The sequence below is a fragment of the Nyctereutes procyonoides genome, unplaced genomic scaffold (genome assembly GCF_905146905.1).
Source record: "Nyctereutes procyonoides isolate TBG_1078 unplaced genomic scaffold, NYPRO_anot_genome, whole genome shotgun sequence".
Lineage (NCBI taxonomy): Eukaryota > Metazoa > Chordata > Mammalia > Carnivora > Canidae > Nyctereutes > Nyctereutes procyonoides.
Window position 1 is genome coordinate 46,406,752 of NW_026575049.1, and position 22,412 is coordinate 46,429,163.

A 22,412-nucleotide genomic window follows, 5' to 3' on the forward strand; every position below is an offset into this window, starting at 1 on the left:
CCATCGGAATTCAGCACATAGCCCCGTGGGCAGATCCACCTGCCCTGCACACATGGTTGGGAGTCTTATCTTGTGCAGGCACATTCACCTTGGGTACAAATGGAGCTGCCTGCCCCTGCCTGGACCCCTGCGTGGAAGTCCTACCCCCTTGGTCAATATAAAACGACAAGGGAGAGCTGGGAGTCAGTGACCTGTGGAGGAGTATGCGGCTCTTCCAAAGAGAGGGGCTCTTTCCCTTCCAAAGGAGAAGGGAAGGCAGCCCTCTCTCTTCCTTAAAGCCTAAGGAGGGGGATACCAAGAGAGCTATTCCTAAAGGCATTATTATGCCTGTTTCCTTGTTCAAAGATCATTTGTCCGCATTTAAATCTCTCTAGAAAGTTAAAAAAAATCTTTTGAAGGTGCTTGCAAAATGCTTTTTAGATTTGGAAGGGGCCTATGAAATGGGAAGATAGAATTGCTGGTGTGCCCTCTAAGACCTGAGCAGGAGAGAGGAGGTTTAGAGACAACCAGCAGAATGGAGAGGGAGCAACAGCTCTCCCACAATTTGATAAGGCCAGGGTTCCTGCGTTTTCTGTGGGTGGAGAGGATGCTAGATCAGTAGCTAGCTGGACCTGGGTCCCCTTGCTATTAGCCCTCCTCCCTTCCCCTTCCTCCTATCCCTCCTTGCACCAGCCTGCTGCCCACTGAGTGAGAGGCACCAGCAGCAGAAGGCCCTAGACTCAACAGTCTTTGGTCCTTGCAGGGCCTTCTGAGGCACTCAGACCTGCACCCCATGGGGATGCCAGCCTGTGGATGCCTGCCCCACTAAGAGCACCAAAGGTCATTGGTTTTAACCAAATAATGAGCAGCAGCAACCACCCCTGACAGGACTTCATCCAAGCTTAGAAGATGTTTGCCCTTCTCCCTGTTTGCTTTCTATGGGATGAGCTAGGCCTGGTGGAAGTGGGGGAAAAGTATGTGAAGATTCAATGAGATTCTTTCTCTATCTCAAGTAAGCACGGCTCTGGCCTCTCCTGGGAAAGGAGAGAGAACAAACAAACAAGCATAACTGAGTCCTCATGAACAAACCCAGATGGTCCTAGAAACTCAGGGAAATGGAAAAGTATGGATTGGACCACAACGTAGTCAAAGGGGCCTTTAACCAAGGAGAAAAGGAATTTGTCATTGGTACAGATAGGGGAAGAGAGAACGAGTAAAACCATTTTCATGTCTATTCCCTATTGAGACTCTTCAACAAACCAGTTATATTTGTGAATTCTTTAAGGATGAGTGCGCAGTTCCATAGATTCATACACCATTGACCTGTTAATGGAGCCACAGAGTGAAACACAGTGAAGGGCCAGGGACAGCTTAGGGCTAAGCTTTAAAGAGAAAGCTTCCAAAAGGAGACTTAATGCTGGGGAAATGATTTTTGACTCAGGAAACATGAATGCAATGAGACAGTTCGCAGTGGGAATTCCAGCAGAAACTGTCATTGTTGTGGAAGAGGGCAGATGAGATGCTGCGGGTAGCCACGGAAGGCCACGGGCTAGCCACAGTTATGAAGGAGCAAGAATTCCGAAGTGCAAACAAAGCAAGTGGGAGAGTAGAAAGAAGAGGCACCTGGGTGGCTCAGTGGTTGAGCATCTGCCTTTGGCTCAGGTCGTGATACCAAGGTCCTGGGATCGAGTCCCGCATTGGGCTCCTACAGGAAGCCTGCTTCTTCCCCTGCCTGTGTCTCTGCCTCTTTCTCTGTCTCTCATGAATAAATACAATCTTTAAAAGAAGAAGAAGTAGAAGAAGAGAACGTGACACCGAGGAAGGCAGAGGTGCCTTGGGGAGGCTGGTCACTGCTTTGCCTCCGTCCCTGCTCCCATTCCTTCCCTCATCCACCCTGGCAAGTGAAATGCCCACAAAGCTGTGACTCATTTGGTCCAGTCTCAGCGGTGTTAGTTCAAAAGAACAGAGTTTGGAAGCCAAACGTTATGTCATTATAACTTCAGTTCTTTTTTTGCATTTCTCAACTGTGAGAGGGGATACTTCCTTAACCTGCCCCCCCTTTCTCTAGCACCCTCTGTGCCTCCCCAGGGCACAATCCTTTTGCCTCTCCCCGTAATGCCACCTCAGAGCTGCCGTAGTGCTAGCCCAGTACCTCTTAAATCTTCCTCTCTTCTCCATTTTACTTCCAGTTCTGCTTGTCAAAGTCTCAAAGAACCACTTTGCGGGGGGGGGGGGGGGTGTTTTCAAGGGTGGGAAGGAAAAGCAAAGACATGGGCCAGTTGGAGTCCCCCTAGCAGGAGAAGGGAAGGGGGAGGCTTGGAACAATCACTGGTTAGTTTTTATCCTGTTAAACAATAAAGTATGTAGGTTCTTTACAGCCCAATGACCCTGATGAGGACACTGTGTGACCCAGACTGAGTTATTTAACCTCTCTGAGCTGCAGGTCCTTTAGATTTAACTGGGCGTGATGATTTCTGCCTCATGGGGGTGGCCCAGAGAGTTGAATGGATGACCCGTGAGAAACACAGTGTCCCTTTGAACCCAGTGGCTAACCACATCTCTCTGTGGAGCCCTGGGAACACGGGAAAGCCTACAGCTGAGGAGACATGATTCCTTATAGCCCCCGGAATTAGGGGTTCCTCTGGGGCTACGTCCTTCTCTCAGCTGTCGTGGGCTCTCTGACTCCCTGCTCCACCCTCAAGACCTGGCTCAGCTGTCAGGAGGGTTCTGTTTTCCTCAAATGTAGGAGGAAGCCTCCATTTTATCTGGTTTCCTGGTTAGCTTGATTTGGTACCCCCTGTGTGCCCATGGAGCCCCAGGCCTTGCTGGGGGAGGCTCTGGCATTAGTTTTAGGGGTGTTGGTCTGGGGGGCTGGTTGGGAAACATTCCTTCTTGGACACCAGGCAGAAGGGCTTCCCTGCCTGGGCCAGCACCCCAAATTTCCAAGCAAAGGCCTCTCCTTGGGCCTAGGGTCTCTGTACCTGCCTCATTCCCTTTAGCTGGTCTGACTGGGCCGGGTCCCCTGGGTCCTCTCAGATGGCTGAGGCCTTCCTTCCTGCCCAGGACGGGACCCTTGAGGCCAGCAGTCTTCCCCCTCCCTGGGATTGCGTGGAAATGAGGGCTTGCGGATCAAAGGTGGAAATCTGAGGGAAGGCCGGCAGGAAGTCACTGCTCTATCGCAGGGCTGTGATGTGAGTCTCCTAGGATTCTATCCATGACAGACAAGCACAGTGCTTGACACGTAGTGAGTGCTCCACAAAAAAGTGTCAGGTGGCTTTTGATCTGATGTGTGTGGTTTTTTTTTTTTTTTTTTTTTAATGAGCATCAGAAGGGGAAAAATACTGCCACACTTGTTGCCTTTGCTCCGTGCCAGGACCAGCACAACCAGCACGCGAGATAAACAGTCAATGCTCAGTATCTCTGCGGGCGCTCACCCAGGATGGGGGTCTGTTCTGGCGGGTGGGCATCGAGTCACCTTTTCACTGTCTGTGAACAAAGAAGGACTAGTGTCAACAGGATGAGGAGGCCTGAGGAGTGGGAAGGGAGGAGCAGTTTAACCCACTTAGCCAATCTGCTGCTTAGAAACACAAACAAATAATGAGTGTGCTAATTACTAATGATAACAAGGTTTGAGGGTTTTCAGCACATATCAGTTATCTCCTTTGGGTCTCCTGGCAGCCTGGCTGTGAGATGGGACAAGCTTTTCCCCCTGGATAAGGGGACTAAAAAGCAGAGAGGTTGGGGATCTTGTGCAAGTTTACATAGCTGAACTCAAATTCAAATCCAGGCCTGAGTGTCACCACCTCCAGTAGGCTGCCCTTGTCACTGCCTCGTTGGCTCCTTCCAGGCTGGCATAGGCCCGCGAGGAGCTGATGGTGATTCAGCGTGTCCCTTTCTTCTACTGGTAGAGAGGGGACCACACTCTCAGCATCTATAGGAGGGGAGATCCACACCAGATCTCTGAAAATTCCTCACTCTGGCCCTGGATAGAGGCCCCTGGAGCCCAGGAGTCATTCTGCCCCTGAACCGGGGAGTGGGATGGGCAGAGGCAGGAGTATGGGCCTTGGAGTGGGATAGCCCTGGGATTCCAAAGCCAGGCACTTACAAGCTGTGACTTCAGACAGATCACCTTCTGTGCCTGGGCTTCATTTCTGTCAACTGTAAGCAGGGGAATGGCTGGGGAGGGGCAAAATAATTCTAATTTCTTATTTTTTGCTGTGAGCTTCTTATACTTGCCCCATAAGTGTTCTTCTATCTCTGTGGTCACAGAAACCCCTTGAGACCACTGGGGAAGAGGCCAGGCAGGTGAAAGACACACCGAGGACAGTGGGAGCTGGAAAGGGAGTAGTTTCTCGGCAGCTTCTGCAGCCAGAGACCTCTTGCACCCTTTTAGAGGCCTTTGCAAGTCCTCTGAGTGCTTTACGCACTTAAACTAGGGGAGTTGGCACCCCATTTTACAGCTGGCACAGCTGAGGTCTGGAGGAGAAAAGAATGCAAGCGAATTCTTCGTTCCTTCCCAGCTTGCTCAAGGCACTCTGGCATCTTATTTTGCCCTAATACAGACTCTATGGGGTCAGCATTACTTAACCCATTTGCTGCAGAGGGACTGAGGCTCAGAGAGGAGTAACTAGCCCATAGTCAGTCACGTAGCTCCCAGGAGGTGGAGCTAGACTGATCCCTCAGGAGGACAGGACAGGCACCTGCTTAAGGCCCCTGGACTGCCAGCGCAGAGTTCTTTCCTTGGCCCACCTTCCCCTTGTTCTGGTCTGAGCCTTCGGGGATGCTAAGTTAGGAGCCAGTGGCTCTACATTTGACTTCTCGGGGGCATCCCGTTTCCAGCGGGTTCCCACTGGGCTCTGGCTTGACTTCTTGGAAAGAGAGACTATTAAGAAGTTGGTGTCCAAGAGCTACCCTGGTGCAGCTGAACTCCACCTTGCCCCTTCCCATTTGGAAGAACCTGGTCCAGTGAGCACAGCCCTGCTTCTCACCTGGGAGCCCTTCCACTTGGCAGGTGCTCAGGCTGGGTCCGGCCTCGTATCCCACTGTTAGTTACATCTGTGCAGGAGGCTCCCAATGTGTCAGACCTGCCTGGAGAGGCCGTGTCCCTCAGGACCTGGGAGCCTGTCCCCCCTCGGGGGTGGGGGTGGCGAGGTGTCCCTTCCCTTGCTGGTCATGTTCAGCGCTTATTTCTGTGGCCCAGGAAGCAGGAGTGGACAAAGGAGAATGCAAGGGTTAACTTAATTTTGGCTGTTCTTCCTTTCTGGCCTCTGCAAGTCAGCTTAATAGGATCTCAGCTTTCCTGTTGCCTCACCAATGAAACAGAAACCAGACCACAAGGGGGTCTGGAGATGGTTAAACCGTGATGCCTCCCGGTGGGCTTCAGGGCCTCCTTGGAGATGTGGCTAGGAAATGACTGCTCCCCTGTCGCCAGGGTGAAGGAAGGGGCAGGGAAATGGGGGCTCCAGGCAGAGGGGAAGGAGGTGGGTGCGGGGTTCACACACTTCTGCTGGGGTCCCAGCTCCACCACCTTTACATCTGCGAGTCTCAACCTGCCTCTCAGGATTCCATGCATAAAAACGCTAAGCTTGGCACAAAAATCTGCCTAACTCAATGATTGTCAGCCCTACCGAACTTCTGGTTTTTCTCTCTCCCACTCCCCTACTCCCTGGGCCTTTGCACTTCCTCTGGTTTCTTCCTGAAGCCGCCTTCCTTCTGTGCATTTCCTGGCTAGCTCCTACTTCAGCTACCCCTCTGAACGTTGCTTCCTCCAGGAAGCCCTCTGAAACTGGGCTGAGGGCCTCAGGGTGCCTGAACTTCCCCTTCCAGTCTCATCCTGGGCCTTCCCAGCCTCCATCATGTGTCTCTGGTTTCCACAGGGGGCCGGGTGGAATGCGGCTCCCTCACCTTGAAGCCCTGGTGGGGCCCTGACCAGGGTCTGAACCATCCACCACCTTGGGAGGGAAAGAGGACCGGGCAGGAGGGGAGAGGGACAGGTCACCAGGGCTCCAACCCACTGGGGTGCCCTCTGGGAGCCACGAGCAAGGAGATTTAGCCAATGCCGAGGTCGGGACTCTCCTGCCAGGAGCGTTTTGCTCTCTCCACAGTGGTTTTCATTATTTTTCATTTCCAGACTATTTTGGAAGCTGGCTGCCATGGGAACTGAGTCTTTGGAAAGCCCCGACCTCTTTTCCCCTCCCGCCCCCACCCCTCCTTCCAGCTCCATTCCCTCTTAATTGGTTTTCAGTTCCCTGGCTTTCAGGCTGGTCTGTTTATTTTGATTGCAACTCCACAGAACAAATCTTTAATGAAGCAGCTTGTGGGGAGAGCCATTAGCAGCTGCCTGCCTCCAGGGAGTGGAGGAGGGGCTGGGCCAGGGCCCCTGCCTTGGCGGTCTCGAGAAGAGGCAGTGGCCACGCATGCACCAGGTGGCAATGGGCCTTTGGGGCCCAGCCTTCCTTCGGGTATAGTCCAAAGATGAGGAGACAGTGCTTGCCCTCCACGAGCTGTCTGCAGCCTCAGCCAGGAGGACCCAGCGGCCCTTCTCAGCAACCCAGGAACCTTCTCAGGGCTCCCCCAGTCCTCTCAATGGCCCTGGGGGTGGGTTGCACTCTATAGACGAGGGGAAAGAGCTCAGAGAGATTGAGAGACCAGAGTCACCTGGCCATCGTGCATATGGCTTTTCCCCTTGGACCTCCAGTTTCTTAGGAGTGGCACTCACCCTTACACCCAGTTGGCAGCTGTGGTCTAGGCTGGGCTCCTCCAGACCTGGGTTTTGTGGGACAAATGCCTCCTTGACTTGTGCCTTGGTTTCCTTATCTCTGTGGCTCTAGTGTAGAGCCATCTGGGCTTTCTATTTATAGGGCTGTTTCAAGGACTGGATGAGACCGTGTGTGCCCAAGAGGCTGGCAGACAAGAAAATGTCATATAAATGGGTGTTGCTATTATGAGTGTAGAGTGTGGAACAGTCCATATAGTTTCCCAAGCTGTAGCAAGCCCAGAGGAAGCCCCAGGCCCTTGACTTCAAGGCCTTCAAGTGATCTCCATGGACATGGATAGTTTCCGCTTTCACATTGACCCCATCCTGCCATTCATCTTAGAAGCAGAGACCCATGGGATGCTGGAGAGGGGAAGATGGGAAGCTGCCTTAGAGCTCGAGCCTAGTGCTTTCGTACTGTTGGAAAGAGCTTGAAGATTCTGTGGCTGGGACTCTGAGGACAATAGGGGTGAGCTCCAGCCTTCTCCCCATCCCTAACTTCAGTCCAAAGACCTCTGCTTCTATCTACTCTGTAGCATGGGATCATATATTTTGGTAGAAAAGAAGGCTCCCTTTCTGTACTGGTCATGGTTGGCTCTGCAAAGTTTGTTCCCAGCAGATGGGAATCACTTTTCAGTGATTGATTGGAAATAGGCACTTCCGACTGATAAAGGTAAAGGGAAGTCCAACAGGAAAATGTGGGGGAAGGTCATTGCTCCTAAAAATCTTTCGATGGATTCTTGGGGCGCCTGGGTGGCTCAGTTGGTTAAACATTTGCCTTTGGCTCAGGTCATGATCCCAAGGTCCTGAGATTGAGCCCCGTGATAGGCTCCCTGCTAGGCAGAGAGTCTGCTTCTCCCTCTCCCTCTGACCTTACCAGCGCCCCCCTGCCTTGTGCTGTCTCTCTCTCTGTCTGCTTCAAATAAATAAATAAAATCTTAAAAAAAAAAAAAAAAAAGATTCTTTTCTTTTTTGGCTGGGAGTGTGCCTGGTTGTGATGCCTCCTACTGTGGTAATCATCCCCTGTGCCCCTAAAGGAAGTCAGAATGAGGACAAAACTAACCCATGGAGGATTGCAGAGTATCTGATGACATTGGTGAGCAGCTGACCATACCATCCCTGGGGTGGCCTTGTTTCTGGACTTTATCGGGTGATAAACTTCCTTATTGTTGATGCCATGTGAACATGCTATTTGGTTTTTCATTTGTTTTGTTATTTACAGTTAAATGTAAGCTAATCTGATATACTAGCTCAATCTCCACATTTTAAAGAAGGGGTGAGGCCCCTCGGGGAGTGAGGAATGACTGGGTCAAGGCCATGCCCTGATTAGTAGCAGAGGTGGTCCTCCAAGATCCTAGGCCTCTTGACAGCTGACCTAAGGCTCTTTCCTTGGATCCACAGCTGGAGACCTGGTATGCTGGGATTGTTCCAGCTGGCATCGCCTCCTGGTCTCTGGAGGATCCAGGCATGCCAGGGAGGCCCTGTAAGCCTGAGAGAGCTGGGACCAACTGGGCAGCGTAACCTGGGGGCATCTTCAGCTTTCTTGTGGGCAGCTTCTGAAAAGCATGTAACAGATGCATAATGCATTCATACCCCAGGTTGTGGGATCATAGAAAGAGGGAGAAACTGAGGTATTCAGGTTGCCACACTTATCTGTTAAGAATTACATTTGGCTCCTTCAAATAAGGGATATTTTTCTCACATAATAAGGAATCTGGAGAGAGGTAGTCCATGTTGGTTAGAGCTATTCGAGGGAGTTGTTTAGAAGCAAGGCTCCTGCTGTCTTCCTCCTCTGCCATCCTCCGCTTGAAGCGTTTGTCTTCATGGCTATGCTACTTCCAGGCATCACATCTGAGTTCCAGGCTGGAAGAAGGGAGTAGGGGGAAAAAGTTTGGCCTGCTGAACTTAATGTCTTTTTATCAAGAAAACCGTATCTTTGGATAAGCCCCACTCTAAAATTCTTTATACACTCCATTGACCGGAAGTGGGTTATATGGACACTCTTAGATAGGTTTGGGAGGAGGCAAATATTTTCAACAGGGAATTTTGCAGCCCCAGACAAACTCAGGATTTCGTTAGGAAAGAGAGAGGGGGAAATGGGTATTAGGAGACAAGCAGTCATCCTGTATGGCTTGCTGTGTATTTGCACAGTCTTTACTTAGCAAGGCAACTGAGCCAGGAATAAAACTCAGCGGGTGTGAACTCCTCTCTGAAAGCTCTGAAGGTGCTCATGCCTCTGTTTGCCACTTCCAAGGTCTTATTCATCCCTCTCACAGATGCCAAAGTAATCTTCCCACAGCACTTCTCCATCACATTACTTCCTGGCCTGAAATCTCCCTTTGCCCACACGACGTGATCCAAATTCCTTAACCTGGTATTTAAGGTCCTCTGATCAGCCTGCAAACCACCTCTCTGGCCTGATTTGTCTTCTGTCCCTATGCTTAGCTGTGTTCATCCCCCTTTGGGCAGTGCCCCTTTACTTGTTCTCATGGATCATCTCCAGTTTTCTTTTGCCTGATGGAATCTCACCACATTTAGGGTCACCTCATTCCCAAAGCTGACTCAGCTGCTGTGGACTGACTTTTTGGTTCCCTTGGGCATGATAACTTATGTTACTCAGATCAAACATTTGTCCTGGGCCAACCACCCCAAAATTTAAGCTCCCCAAATGGTGAAAATGGGTCCCACCTCTTACATGTAGAAGATGCTAGATAAATATTCACTTCCCTTCAAAACAACTCATCTTGGGCAGTCTCAAACCAGGGGTTCCAGGAGTGCTCCTGGGTTGATTATCGGTGGATTTCCAAATGCAGAGTTGGGAATATGCTCACGGTTCTGCTTACAGTGACTTAGAAAGTTGATAGAGTCTGAATTCGCTTGAACTGGTGTGGTCGTTTGAGAGCCAGGGATCCTATCTGTCTTGTCCACTATCATGTCCCCAGGCCACAGTGTGGTACCTGGGACTCAGAGGCACTAAATAAATACTTGTTGGAAATGATGGAAGAAGGCGCTTCTGAACAACTCACAGTTGGATCCAATATGCCTGCTTCCTATTCTCCCCAGCACCTGCTCTGCAGCCTGGAAAAAGAGAGAGGGTCCTAATGGGGGAGTTGAGGAAACAAACCCTCAAGGACAAACCCTTTAGGAGACATCATCCAAGGCCTCTCTCCCCCAGCAGTTGTACAGAGCCAGGATCCCAGGGCTGACACTTTAATATCACCAAGAACACAAGGGTCCTCCCGTGCTTCTGCTCTCCCATCTTCAGCATCTCCAAAGGTCACATGCTCTTGCTCTAGCGACTGGAGAGGCTGGGAAGTCACACACGTGGTGTATTCAGTGGCAGTGAAAAGCAAAGAAGTGGGACACTTGACTTTTGAGCAGGCAGTGAATAGATTATGAGAACTACTGTTTTGTTTGAAGATAAAGGAATAGGGGCTTGGAGAGATGAAGTGACTTGCCCAGTAGTAGAGCTGGGGTCTGTCTGATTTGAAAGCCCTGTTACTACCAACCACATTCATGGTGCAAGACAAAGGTATAACCTGCAGAGTGTGTGTGAGGCTAGGTAGATTGGTCAAACGCTAGGAACCTCCATCCTAGGGACAAATGAGTATGGCATTTCTGACACGGTCCCTCTGGATATGTAACTCCTTCTCTTTAAAAATGGACCTGAGGGATCCCTGGATGGCGCAGCGGTTTAGCGCCTGCCTTTGGCCCAGGGTGCGATCCCGGAGACCCGGGATCGAATCCCACGTCGGGCTCCCGGTGCATGGAGCCTGCTTCTCCCTCTGCCTGTGTCTCTGCCTCTCTCTCTCTCTCTCTGTGACTATCATAAATAAATAAAAATAAAAAAATAGTAAAAAAATAAATAAATAAATAAAAAATAAAAATGGACCTGAATGGGTAGAGAAGGAAGTGGTGGGATGGTAAGGAGGGGCTATATGCCTTTATTTTTTTCAAACTTTCATTTTTAAGTATAAGTTACATTCAGAATAGTGTACACATTATGTAAGAGTACAGCTCAATTAGTTTTCATAAAGGGAACACACCTGTATTCAGCACCCAGATCAAGCAACAGAGAATTACCAGTACTTTGAAAGGCCTCTTCTTGTCCTTTCCAGTCTTTATATACCCTGCCCCTCACTGAGGATAAACATTATCTTGATCAAAACAATTTTGGCTGTTTGGGTACCTTTTTATTTTATTTTATTTTATTTTATTTTATTTTATTTTATTTTATTATTTTTTTAAAAAGATTTTATTTGTTTATTCATAGACACAGAGAGAGGCAGAGACACAGACAGAGGGAGAAGCAGGCTCCATGCAGGGAGCCTGACGTGGGACTCGATCCGGGGTCTCCAGGATCACACCCCGGGATGCTGGTGGCGCCAAACTGCTGCTCCACCAGGACTGCCCTGGGTACCTCTTTTAAATGAAACCATACAGTACATACTTCTGTGTGTGAATTCTTTGTTCAAAATTATGTTTGAGATTCATCCATGTGTGTTGTGAGTTGTAGTTCATTCTTATTACTGTATAGTATTCCATTTTGTAGATATACCACAATGCTTTTCTCCATTTTTACCATTGATTGGGTATTTAGAGTAACTTTTAGTTTTTAGCTGTCACAAATAGTACTGCTATGAGCATTTTGAACATGTAGCCAATTCTGTTGGAAATATATCTGGGAAGGTATATATTTAATTTTAGCAGACACTGCTAAAGAGGTTCCAAAGTGGTTAAACCAATTCACATCCCCATGGTTATATGAGTACCAGTTGCTCCATATTCTTGCCAACATTTGATATTATCGGTGATTTAATTTGAGCTCTTCTGTCTGGTAGTTGTGTAATGGCATCTCATTATGGTTTGGCATGCATTTGTATTTCCTGCTTGATTAGTAAAATTGAGCACCCTTTGCTATTATTATTGGTCACCTTCATGGCTTTTTCTTTTAACTTTGAGTGAGGAGGGTAAAAAATGGAAAGAAGCCTCCTGAGTATGAAGGTGTGTGGGGATGCTTGAGTGGCACATTTCTGCTGCTTGGAGACCAAGTAGAAAGGGAGTCCTGGGAATGAGGGCTGCTGTGTCCAGGGAGTCACAATGACAGGAGGGGCAGTGAGATGCTGATGGAGAGAAAGGGTAGCTTTGGCTCAGGTGCTTACTAGCTGACACATTTGGGGCAAGAGCCTCAATTTCCACCTCTGTCAAATGGAAAGAAGAATAATACAGATTGGATAGTGTTGGTGTAAGGTTTAAATAAGATCAAGTGTGGACAGTGTCTGACACAGGGCTATTCAGTGATAAATTGTCTATAGTGCCTGGCCTAATAAGTGACAGCCATTATTCCTATGGACTGACTGGGTAGTGAGGACCAGAAAAAGTGCCCCATCAATTTTCTAAACAACAGCAGAAGACTTTGCGACTTGTACAAGATTTCCATTTTTGCTTAGAACCTTGCATCTCATACATCGACCCTCACCTTAAGAAATTAGCCAGTCTGAGTGTTTGTCGTGTTCTGGTATCCTACCCTAAGAACTTTTGACCCCCACAAGGAGGGATAAAATAAAATGCATTTATTTCCCCAACAAGATGTTATTTAAAAGAATGGTCAGTTTCCTGTTCTTCATGCTTCTCTAAGTCATTAAGAGTCACTTTTACTTTTATTATAACATCTTTCTCTAATTGAGCAGGGACTTTTCCACAATTTAGATGTTATTCATCTAATCTTACCTTGTCTTATCCTGTTTTGCCATGAACTTTATTTGTCTATAAGGGGGAGGGGGGGAAATGGGCATAGAGCAATCAGCAGATAAATACCAAAAAGGCCATGGCCAAAACCAGCCCCAAGGACCAACATGTTTAAGGTCTTGCTTGGCTGGTGGCCTTCAGAGGATGAACCTTATCTTAGGTTGCCTCTGAAAATGTTACAAGCTCGGTTTTTTCTTTGTGCTGACTTTGTCAATCCACAGAGTTGACTTGAGAGACACAATCTCCAAAAACCCCTTTTGCTGAGGACTTTAGTTGTAAATAGTCACCTTCTGGTGGGACCCCAAGGTAGGAGGTGCAGAAGCAACACGTTTGATCAATTGGTATCAACTTGCATGGAGTCATCTCAGTCTAAATCTACTCCACCAGACTGGTGGCTCATTCTTTTTAGGATTCTCATTGTAACCCAACTTCTTATGCCTATTTTAAAAAATGGCACAACTCCACTAAGAATAGTCTGGAATCACAGTGGCCAGGTTGGGGAAGTTTCAACATGACCATTAAGACCAAAATCTTAATGGTGCCTTAAATTGGGTATTAACAAACTTTTTCTGGAAAGAGCCAGATAGTCAATGTTAGGCTTTGTGGATCTCATAGTCTCTGTTGCAACTCTTTAGTGTGTCACTGGGGTGCAAAAGCAGTGATAGACAGTACAGTACATAAATAAATGGGCATGACTTGTTCCAGGAAAAACTTATTTACAAAAAAGTCCACGAGCCAGAATTGGCCTGTGGGCTGTAGCTCACTGAGCCTTGCTCTAGTGCATACCTCACCTGCCAACAACACAATCTTGGCAAAACAGTAAACATGGGGCATGGATGGGAATCAAGACCTCAAGGCCCATTTGAAAGCCTCCAAATGAACATTATACAATTATCCCCTGTGATGGAATATGAATATATTTGGCTGTTTTTGTTTTTGTTTGTTGTTGGTGTTTTTTGCATTTTTTTTCCTGGTTTGTTGAAGCCTTTCCTTGTTGAAGAGCATTAAAACAAACCATTCAATTTTATGTTTCTTACTGGAGGACCAATCTTCTGCTATAGTGATGAGTATCCTTATTTTACTGAGAAGATCATTAAGGGGATCTGCCAGACATTGGTGCTTACTCACAATTTCCTCTGTCCATACCACCCCTAACCTTCAGGTAGAGTAGAAAGGATGGATGAATTTTCAAATTAAACTTAGTCCAGCATTAGGAAACATTCAAATTTCCTTGGCCCAACATCTTTCCCTGGCCTTATTGACAGAAGATCAACTCCTTTGAGAATATATTCGTTCTCTATTCCTTAGGATACCAAGCCCACTCAAGCACCTAGGACTTCACCTCTAATCCTAGACTCTGCCCTGTTAGAAGCAGTTATAAGCACATACTGTAAGGGATGTTCAGTCTACCAGTTTTATGATTAATATCCTCTTAATCCATCCTTGTACAACCCACAACTTGGTTTTCTAGAAGAGACATCATAGAAAGGCAGCCCTTGGACCATGATGGGAAAAGACTTCACCAGTTATTGTGGACACCAATAAAGCAGTAAAACTACAGGGGTTTGATTTTTGGATCTACACTTCTTAATTAAAGGAACACAGATCAACCCTGGCAACTGGAAGGCCATCCCAAACAGTGAGGACTCTTAAGAATCCTCCCAAAGCAGAAGATCTTTTTTTTTTTTTTAAGATTTTATTTATTTATTTATGAGAGAGAGAGAGGAGAGAGAGGCACAGAGACAGGCAGAGGGAGAAGCAGGCTCCATGCAGGGAGCCCAATGTGGGACTCAATCCCAGGTCTCCAGGATCAATCCCCGGGCCAAAGGCAGACGCTCAACCACTGAGCCACCCAGGGATCCTCTGAAGCAGAAGATCTTCAGGAGACTCTAGCCTGAGACCTTCATAAACAGAAGACAGCATGGCATAGACAGTTTATTCTTCTAAATCTTCAGAAGAAGGCCTCTGGAGCCTTGTCTCTGGAGCCACAGATTAACATAGTTTCCTTTGTCTAGCATTTTTTACTTACATTTTTGCCAATTTCTTTCCACTTTGCAGGTTTGGTTCACTATAGAGCATAGCTGCTGCTCCGTAACATAGGTTTTACTGAGGAGATGTCTTCAGTCATTGTCATGTTTTTTGTTGTTGTTTTTCCCAAAGGAGATGTCAAAGGTGTCGATTGGCACCCAGCTTTCAAGACAGTCTGTACTCCACAAAGGTACTATTTTTTTTTAATGTGGAAATCAAGCCTTAACTTGCTCAAAATGTTTAGGTATTTAAGATCTCAACACCCTCTATGAAACATATCTCACTGAAACATGCCTCCAGGCACTTACAAAATGAAACCGCATGGGCTATTCTAGAAAATTACCTGGAGGAAATACTCTTTCACTTTTCATGTGCAACATCTAAATGGTGATTTCTATAATGAGGGCTATACCATTGGAAAAGGATGAGAGAGATGTATTATTCATCTTAGCTGAAGTTATAAATAATCCTCCAAAGCTTTTGAGGTTTATCAGACAAATCTAAACACTTTGGCCCGGTTGGAAATCGACAATCACAGAGCTTTAGATTTTCTGTTTGCTAGTCAGGGAGTTATATGTGCTGTTGCCAACATTTTGTGTTACACTTGGACAAATCTTCCTGATCAGGTACAACAATCCATTTTGAAGCTAAAGGAGATGGCCACCTTTCCCTCTGAGGTCAAACCAAATGGACTCTGGGATTTTTTTTTTTTTTTTAGGTTTTATTTATTCATGAGAGACACAGAGCAAGAGACAGAGAGAGAAGCAGACTCCATGCAAGGAGCCCGATGTGGGACTTGATCCTGGACCCCGGGATCACACCCTGATCCTAAGGCAGATGCTCAATGGCTGAGCCACCCAGGCTCCCTAGAACATGATTTTTAACCTAGGTTAAAATCCTAAGGATTTAAAATCCTAATCCCTTGGCAGGATCCTACCAAGTCTAAACATCACCCTGATTTTTGTCTTCATGTGCATAGTGTATACCAAGTGTAAGCTGTCCAGAGTCGAGAATGTGGGTACACAGGCGCTATCACATCATCTGATCCAACAATCCATTACTTGACAGATGGACCAGAAAGACCAGGTTAGTCCAGCTCCAGACTGTTGTGTCTGAGATGATAATTCTCCTAGAATTCTGACAATCATGTAGAGGCTGCCTTGGTAGCCTTTGATTTGGCCAGAGAATGGCCACAAAGGGCCAGGAGGATAAGAACCTGTGCACCGCCCCATCAATTATGCAGTTCCCATCACAGCACATCTGTGACTTCCCTAGCATTTTGTCCTTCGTTCATCACCTTACCTCACTTGAATCAACCTTGGCCTTGAGAAACTAACCAGGCCAAAGACTGGCTCCATTTCTGATGTCTACCTTCTACTGGAATAATAAAAACCACGGCCTCATTTCTCCCAATGAAACATCATGTCAGGGCTCTTCATGTGACGTTCTCCCCCATTGCCGTTGCTCAGGAAAACTCACTTGCTCGTGTTAGCATAAGTTACTTTTCACTGAGGAGGCTTTTTATACAAGTTATGTTGGACCTGTTTAAATATCGTACGCATTTACCAATATCTGGCCCAGAGCCCTCTGTAAAAATTCACATTAGGTGTTCTTAGAACAGAAACACATTTGAAAAGAGCTATTTGAATCCTTTCAGAGAACCAGCATGCATGCGCTGTTAACTAGTTAATTAATTCACCTGGTTATTCAACAACCATTTTGTGTACCTATTAGGTACAAGACCCCATGCTAGGTGACAGGAATGCCAGCAGTGATCAGGACAGATGTGAAGCTACCGTTGAGTAGCTCACAGAGGTGTTTCTCAAAGGCATGAGCCTCATCATTTTGGCCAGCTCTGCCCCCTATGGCCCAAGGTTGAGGGAGGCCCTGACAATTACCCAAGGCAGCATAGTTAGTAGTGTCCTTGCTCTACAGCTGCCATATAAGTTTGGGTGCCCAGAATTCCTTTGATTTCATAGAGTTAAAGAGCTGGAAGGGACCTTGGATATGGTCATCCAGCCTTTTATTATGTAAATTTTATATACTACATAAACTAGTAAACTGAGGCCCAGAGATACTGAGAAACTTGTCCAGAATCATAATGTGTGTGTGTGTGAGTGAGTGAGATTATGCATTAAAAAGGGCCATAAGCATCATATATTTTAAACAAAATGAGTCAGAATCAAGATCATTTAAAAATGGGCTTTCTGAGAGAGCCCCAATTCATTATGAACTCTAAGAACTTTAATTAATTAATTAATTTTTATTTTTAAGATTTTATTTATTTATTCATGAGAAACACACACAGAGAGACAGAGACATAGGCAGAGGGAAAGGCAGCCTCCTTGTGAGGAGCCCAATGCGGGACTCGATCCCAGGACCCCAAGATCATGACCCCAGCCAAAGGGAGACACTCAACCACTGAGCCACCCAGGTGTCCTAAGAACTTTATTTTAAAAATAAAAGATTGTCTATTTGAATATTGAAGCATCAGTGTTTCCTCTGTTTTGGAACACTAGGATTTTGAAAACTTGGATTTAAAAATATTGCATAATGGGGCACCTGGACGGCTTTGTCATTAAGTGTCTGACTCTTGATTTTGGCTCATGTTGTGATCTCAGGATCATGAGATCCAGCCTCGAGTTGGGCTCCATGCTCAATGGGGTGTCTATTTGGGATTCTCTCTCTCCCTCTCCCTCTGCTCCTCCCCTCACGTATGTACACACATGCTCTCTCTCTCTCTCTCAAATAAATAAAATCTTCTTTTAAAAATCCCGTAAATTGCTAAAAAAATTGCTCATCCACTCTTTACATAAACATTCCCATCACAGTGATATCTGTAGAAATGGTACCTCACAGCCCAACGCTGGTTTCTAGGGTAGGGAGACCTTTTGAGGGGCAGGAGGCCTATTTCCCTGGGCAGATGGGCAGTTCTGAGACAGAGGGCTCACTCAGAGATGGAGAGACCCCTCTGCCCATCTCTCCTGTGCAGAGCTGAGTTCTGTCTTCCCAGACTTGCTGACCTTTGCATGACCCTTCCAAATCCACATAATCCTGTAAAGGTCATCCCACAAACCCATCACCCTTAGCTACATCACAGCCTGAAAAAACGTCCTGGGCTGGGATGAGGGGAAGCTGGGGCCCTTTGAAACTGTCCCCACTCCTTGCCAGTAGAGATAGTCTTTCAGGTCTGGTGTGAGGGTCCTGCAGTTGTGTCTCAGGCTGGGGAGTCAGGGGGCTCTCCTTTCCTTCCCAAGCAGGGATTGTTGAAGGAAGAGGGAATTCATTTAGAACCAGCCTGGATCAAGATGTGCTTTGTTCTTCTAGGTTCTATTCTGCTTTGCAAAGGTGCTCCAGAGGGATTGCTCAACATGGCTCAGGGGGATGCAAAGGGAATGGCATATGGGGGAGATAAACCCTAGGGAATCTGAAGCTGGTTCCCAGACGGGAGAGTTGACTGGAGGGAGATCAACAGAGACAAACTTAATCCCTGTCCTCAGAGAGACCTGCCCACTGGGCTTTAGCAAAAACCTCTGTGCTATTTTTTCTGTTCTTGGAGAATTTAGACAAAATAGCCCTGAGCCCCATGAGGCAGGAGAGCAAAAGGCCCTCCCTGAGCTGGATCGGGGCCTTCGGCCTTCGTGGGTCTGATGGATTGTGTCTGGAGTGACTGAGTAGGGCTGGCAATTGGGAACAGAGCCAAGTGTGGGAAGGAGACTTCGGTGTCTTCAGAGCTGGGGAGACTCTTAGGGATCATCTAATTCAACCCCTTCTTTGGGGGGATGGACAATAAGCAACAGAGACAAAGTGAGACCTGCCCACGTCACACAGCAACTTGTCAGATTTCAAATGCAGAAATTCTGACTCCCAGTCTAACCCTCTTCCTTGGACTGAGTGGGAGTTTAGGGCTTGCTGCTCGTTCATGAGTTCATTCAGCTTTGTGCCTTGCCTTGTGTAAGATCTGGGGAAGAGTCAGAGGAAATTCACTATATGATCTTGGCACTCCAGGAACTTAAACATGTGTGCACACATGAACAATTAAATGGTGATAGAGATTGATGGTACATAGTCTCTTCCATAATGAACCATATGGGCAACAAGAGTTATATAGGATCAAAGCATGGAGAATCGGTGTGCTGAGGTGAGGCCACTCTAATTCCTAGCATGTCTTACCCTATACCTCAGGGGCTGGCTACCCATTTCCCCAGGCTTTGATTTGCACCGTGAATTGCTGGGATAGAAGTGAGCTGATTTGAACTGAACTGAAATGGGTCTTGTCTTGGGCAGAACTGATTCCCTGTAAGTATGGGGTGAGGGCCATGGGGGCTGAGAGGCGGCAACACGGGGGGCCCTCTCTGCCTGGTGCCCTGGAATTCAGGTTCTGCCTAGAAGGTCTAGGGCTTCCTCTCCAGGGCCTCCAGACCCTGGTGAGCTTCTGAAGCACCCCAAGGGGACAAATACAACAGTGCCAATCTCTGGACTGCCCCCATGATGGTGGGGTGTCCAGAAATGGGCTTCTCCAGAGCAGAGCAGTGGAGGCAACAGGAAGGCACTTCCCAGCCCCCTGCAAGTTTCCTGTGTCAAGAGAAGTTGAGCATCCTTCAACCCTACTTGCCAAATAACTTACCGAGCATCGGGTCTAGCACAGAGCCACCAGTGGAGGAGACAGAGTTGTTTCCCAGCTGAAAAGGCAAAGAAATAGTATCTGGCAGAGAAAGAACAGATTAGAGATAAGTAATGAAATGAGCTTTGGCTCAGGGCACGGGCTGTGCCAAAGGTCAGTTGCAGCTGGATGTTTCTGCCAGAACGAGTCCATCTGCCCAGACTGGCCATGGGGGAGCCACCCGTGATGCTACCATCCCTTTAAACATTTGGGGGACTCATCCTGGGGACTTGCCCCGTGAGACTCAGCACATTCTTTCGATTATCCCAGGGGGCAAATCTCTACCTTTTCTGGATAAAGAGGATTTTTGGAAATAATCAAAAGTCATTCACAGCATAATGTAGGGAGAAAATGATTCACTATTTGGTACACCTGAAGCTAATTTCAACTCCAACGGTTGTGTGTCAACTATATTCCAACAACAACCAAAAAAAAAAAAATTAAAAAGAAGAAAGTAGAGCCAATGCAGGCCATCCAATTCAGTTTAGTTCAATTCAACAAATGTTTCTGGAGTGCCCATAGCCTGTCAGGCTCTGTACTAGGCTCTGGGAATTAGACAAACCCCAGCTTTGCCCTCTTGGGGCTGACAGCTTAGCAGGTAGACAATTTAGTGTCTATCTTACCTGATGACCCAGGTAGTGAGTGCATCAAAAAGGTGGGTGGGAAACAAAAGTGCATCAGTAGGTGGGAAAGAGTAGCATTCCGGGCTGAAGGAACAGCAGAGAGGATTATAATATTAGCCATCATTTATTGAGCACTGACTCCGCATCAAACACTATCTGAAGCAGTTTATATAGAGGATCCCATTTAATCCCCAGAACAAAAGTCTGTGGTAGGTGCCATTATTATCTCCAAATTATAGATGGGAACACAGGCGCAGCCTGAGTAAGTAGCTTTCTCAATTAGTAAATAGCAGGACTGGGATTTCAAACCCAGGCACTCTGGCTCCAGAGCCTACTCTGAACTGCTAAGCAAGAGAGAGCTTGTATGTGCTCAGATGGGCTGGCATTGTTTGAAAACAAACAAACAAACAAACAAATAAGGAGAGTTCTTTCCAAGAGTATGCAAATGGAGAACTTTGCAAGCGTCCATCGGGACAATCTCAGCAAAATGATGTGGCGACACAGGTGTAAAGAGTGTTAAGGGTGTGCATACTCTTTGTCCCAGCATTTTGTCTTCTAGAAACTTATTCAGAGGAAATAATTAGGAATGCGCATAAAGGTGTACCAAGGGCAATGACCGAAAAGGTCTCCAATAGAGATCCGGTTAAGTAAATTATAGCACAGTTATGCCACAAAATATTACAGAGTTTAAGAATTAAAAATTGTGTTAGTTACTCTTGTCTTATGTCTTGAGGGTGCTTTGAGGAAGTATGAGAGAAGTCTGCAAAAAAGAAGGAAGGGGTGGGCCGCTCTGTCCAGAGAGCAAGTTGCTGTAGCTGGGACTCCTGGGTAGTTCTGGAGGAGACAGGGAGGCCAGGCCGAGGTGAGGCCTGCAGGGGGGAAGTGAGACTTGGCTCCAAGTAACCGTGACCCAGGGGAGGGGGTGCGGCCAGCCAGCGGCCTGCCTGGGCCCTAGCACTGGCTCCAGGCTCTGGGTTTAAAGAGCTTTAAAAGCTTATTAAAAAGGTTCCTTAGACATCAAATGGCTCTTAAAAATCAATATTTTGATGATTTAAGTACAAGAGAATCAGAAACATATGGATTAAATTGCCCTCAAATTATACACACTTTTTAAAAAAAATGTGTTGGTCTTTAGCAAGCCCCAAATATTTGAAAAACAGATAGAGATATGTTTTCCTCAACTTCAGACAGAGCTCTGCTAGGTCAGCTTGAAGAGCCCACAGAGGAGCTAAGTGGGAATGGGCAGGGCTCAGAGGCAGACATAAGGAAACGTCTGGAGCTGGAGTCTTCTGGCAAACTGTGTGTGTGTGTGCATGCGTGTGTGTGCATGCATGTGTGCATAGGCATGTAAGGGGAGATGCAGGTACACATTCTCCTCTGGGTCTGCCTGGACCCTCCCGAGCCACTTCCCACAGCCAGCCTTGTCCCTGTGTCCTGGGCATTTGTATTTGTATGTCCAGTACTGCACTCAACCCAGGGTTTGAGGGGCTGGTCCTTTTGGTTCACCCTTCCTTGGCCTGCCCTGTCTCCTTCAGCAGCCTGGGCCCTCCTGCAGCAGATGCAGCATTACTCATCCCTGGAAGGTTCGAGCTGGGATAGACACAGGCATCACCCAGACCAGAGGTGATCAAACTTTTCCCAACTGTGAGCTTGTTCTGCAAATGAAATCTTAGGAATGAGGCCCCAGTGTACCTGGTAAGACCAGAGCTGTCACGGTCCTGATTCTTCCCCAGAGAATCCCTGGGGCTCTGAGAGCAGAGTTTGAAAACCACATGTTTCATCTGAAACTCTCATTTTACACCGATGGAAACGGGCCCAATGCAGTAGGACCGGCACCCCAGAAGGGCCAAAGGAAAAGCTGTCACGCACATCCGTTCAGCTTACCCTTATCAAACCAATAAAAATTTACTGCACCCACCCGTTCTCCAGGCCGGCACAGAGTCCTGCTTGGGCTGGTGGATGGCACAGCCCACGGGGCCTCAGCTCTGCAGAGCGCTCTGGCTGTGCAGGGCCCCTGCTGTGCTCGGTCCCACCCCTGGGAGAAGGCAGTTGGGTCAGGAGTGTGCAGCTCTCACACTTGAACTCTGCCGACACAGCCTTGAGAAGACAGGTCATACCTGGAGGCCTGGGCTGAGGACGGGGTGGCTCCTGAGGGACAGGATGGGGGCCAGCTGGTTCCCCACTGCCAGTGCCTTCGGCCTCTGTTTAGATTTAGGCCCTGCAGGCGCCAGCCTCTCTCCTACAGCATTGTCTGCAGCAGAGTCTGGTGCAGAGTTTGCTGCGTGTAGGGCGGGGTGAGAGATCAGAGCCTTGGAAGGGATGGTTGTGACTCACAGGCCCCTAGGGGCATCCCTTGGCACCCCACCTCCCTGGCTAGATCCATTTCTGGACTGGGAGTTGACCCCCACACACACCCCAAGCCTCTATTTCTCTGTCTCCAAGGAACATGCCCAGTCCAGGCCTTGCGTCCCCTCTGAAGGACAAGGGGCTAGTTCTCCGTTTCAGCCCCAAGAACAACTTGGAGATCACTGGCCTTTCTCTGGGGGCCTCCCTGGCCCATTGGGCAGGCTCTGTTGCCTGCCTCCTGTACCTCCTCACCCTCACCAGCGGCCTCCAA

At 47.7% G+C, this 22,412-nt stretch overlaps 1 long non-coding RNA gene across 1 annotated transcript; it reads right to left on the minus strand.

Moving 5' to 3' along the window:
• Window positions 1-8,400: 8,400 nt before the first annotated feature.
• Window positions 8,401-22,056, minus strand: LOC129511691 (uncharacterized). Its single transcript, XR_008664880.1, has 3 exons — window positions 21,913-22,056; window positions 19,137-19,191; window positions 8,401-8,596 (listed from the first exon to the last, which is right to left on the minus strand). It is a non-coding gene; the product is annotated as an uncharacterized LOC129511691 (long non-coding RNA).
• Window positions 22,057-22,412: the final 356 nt, after the last annotated feature.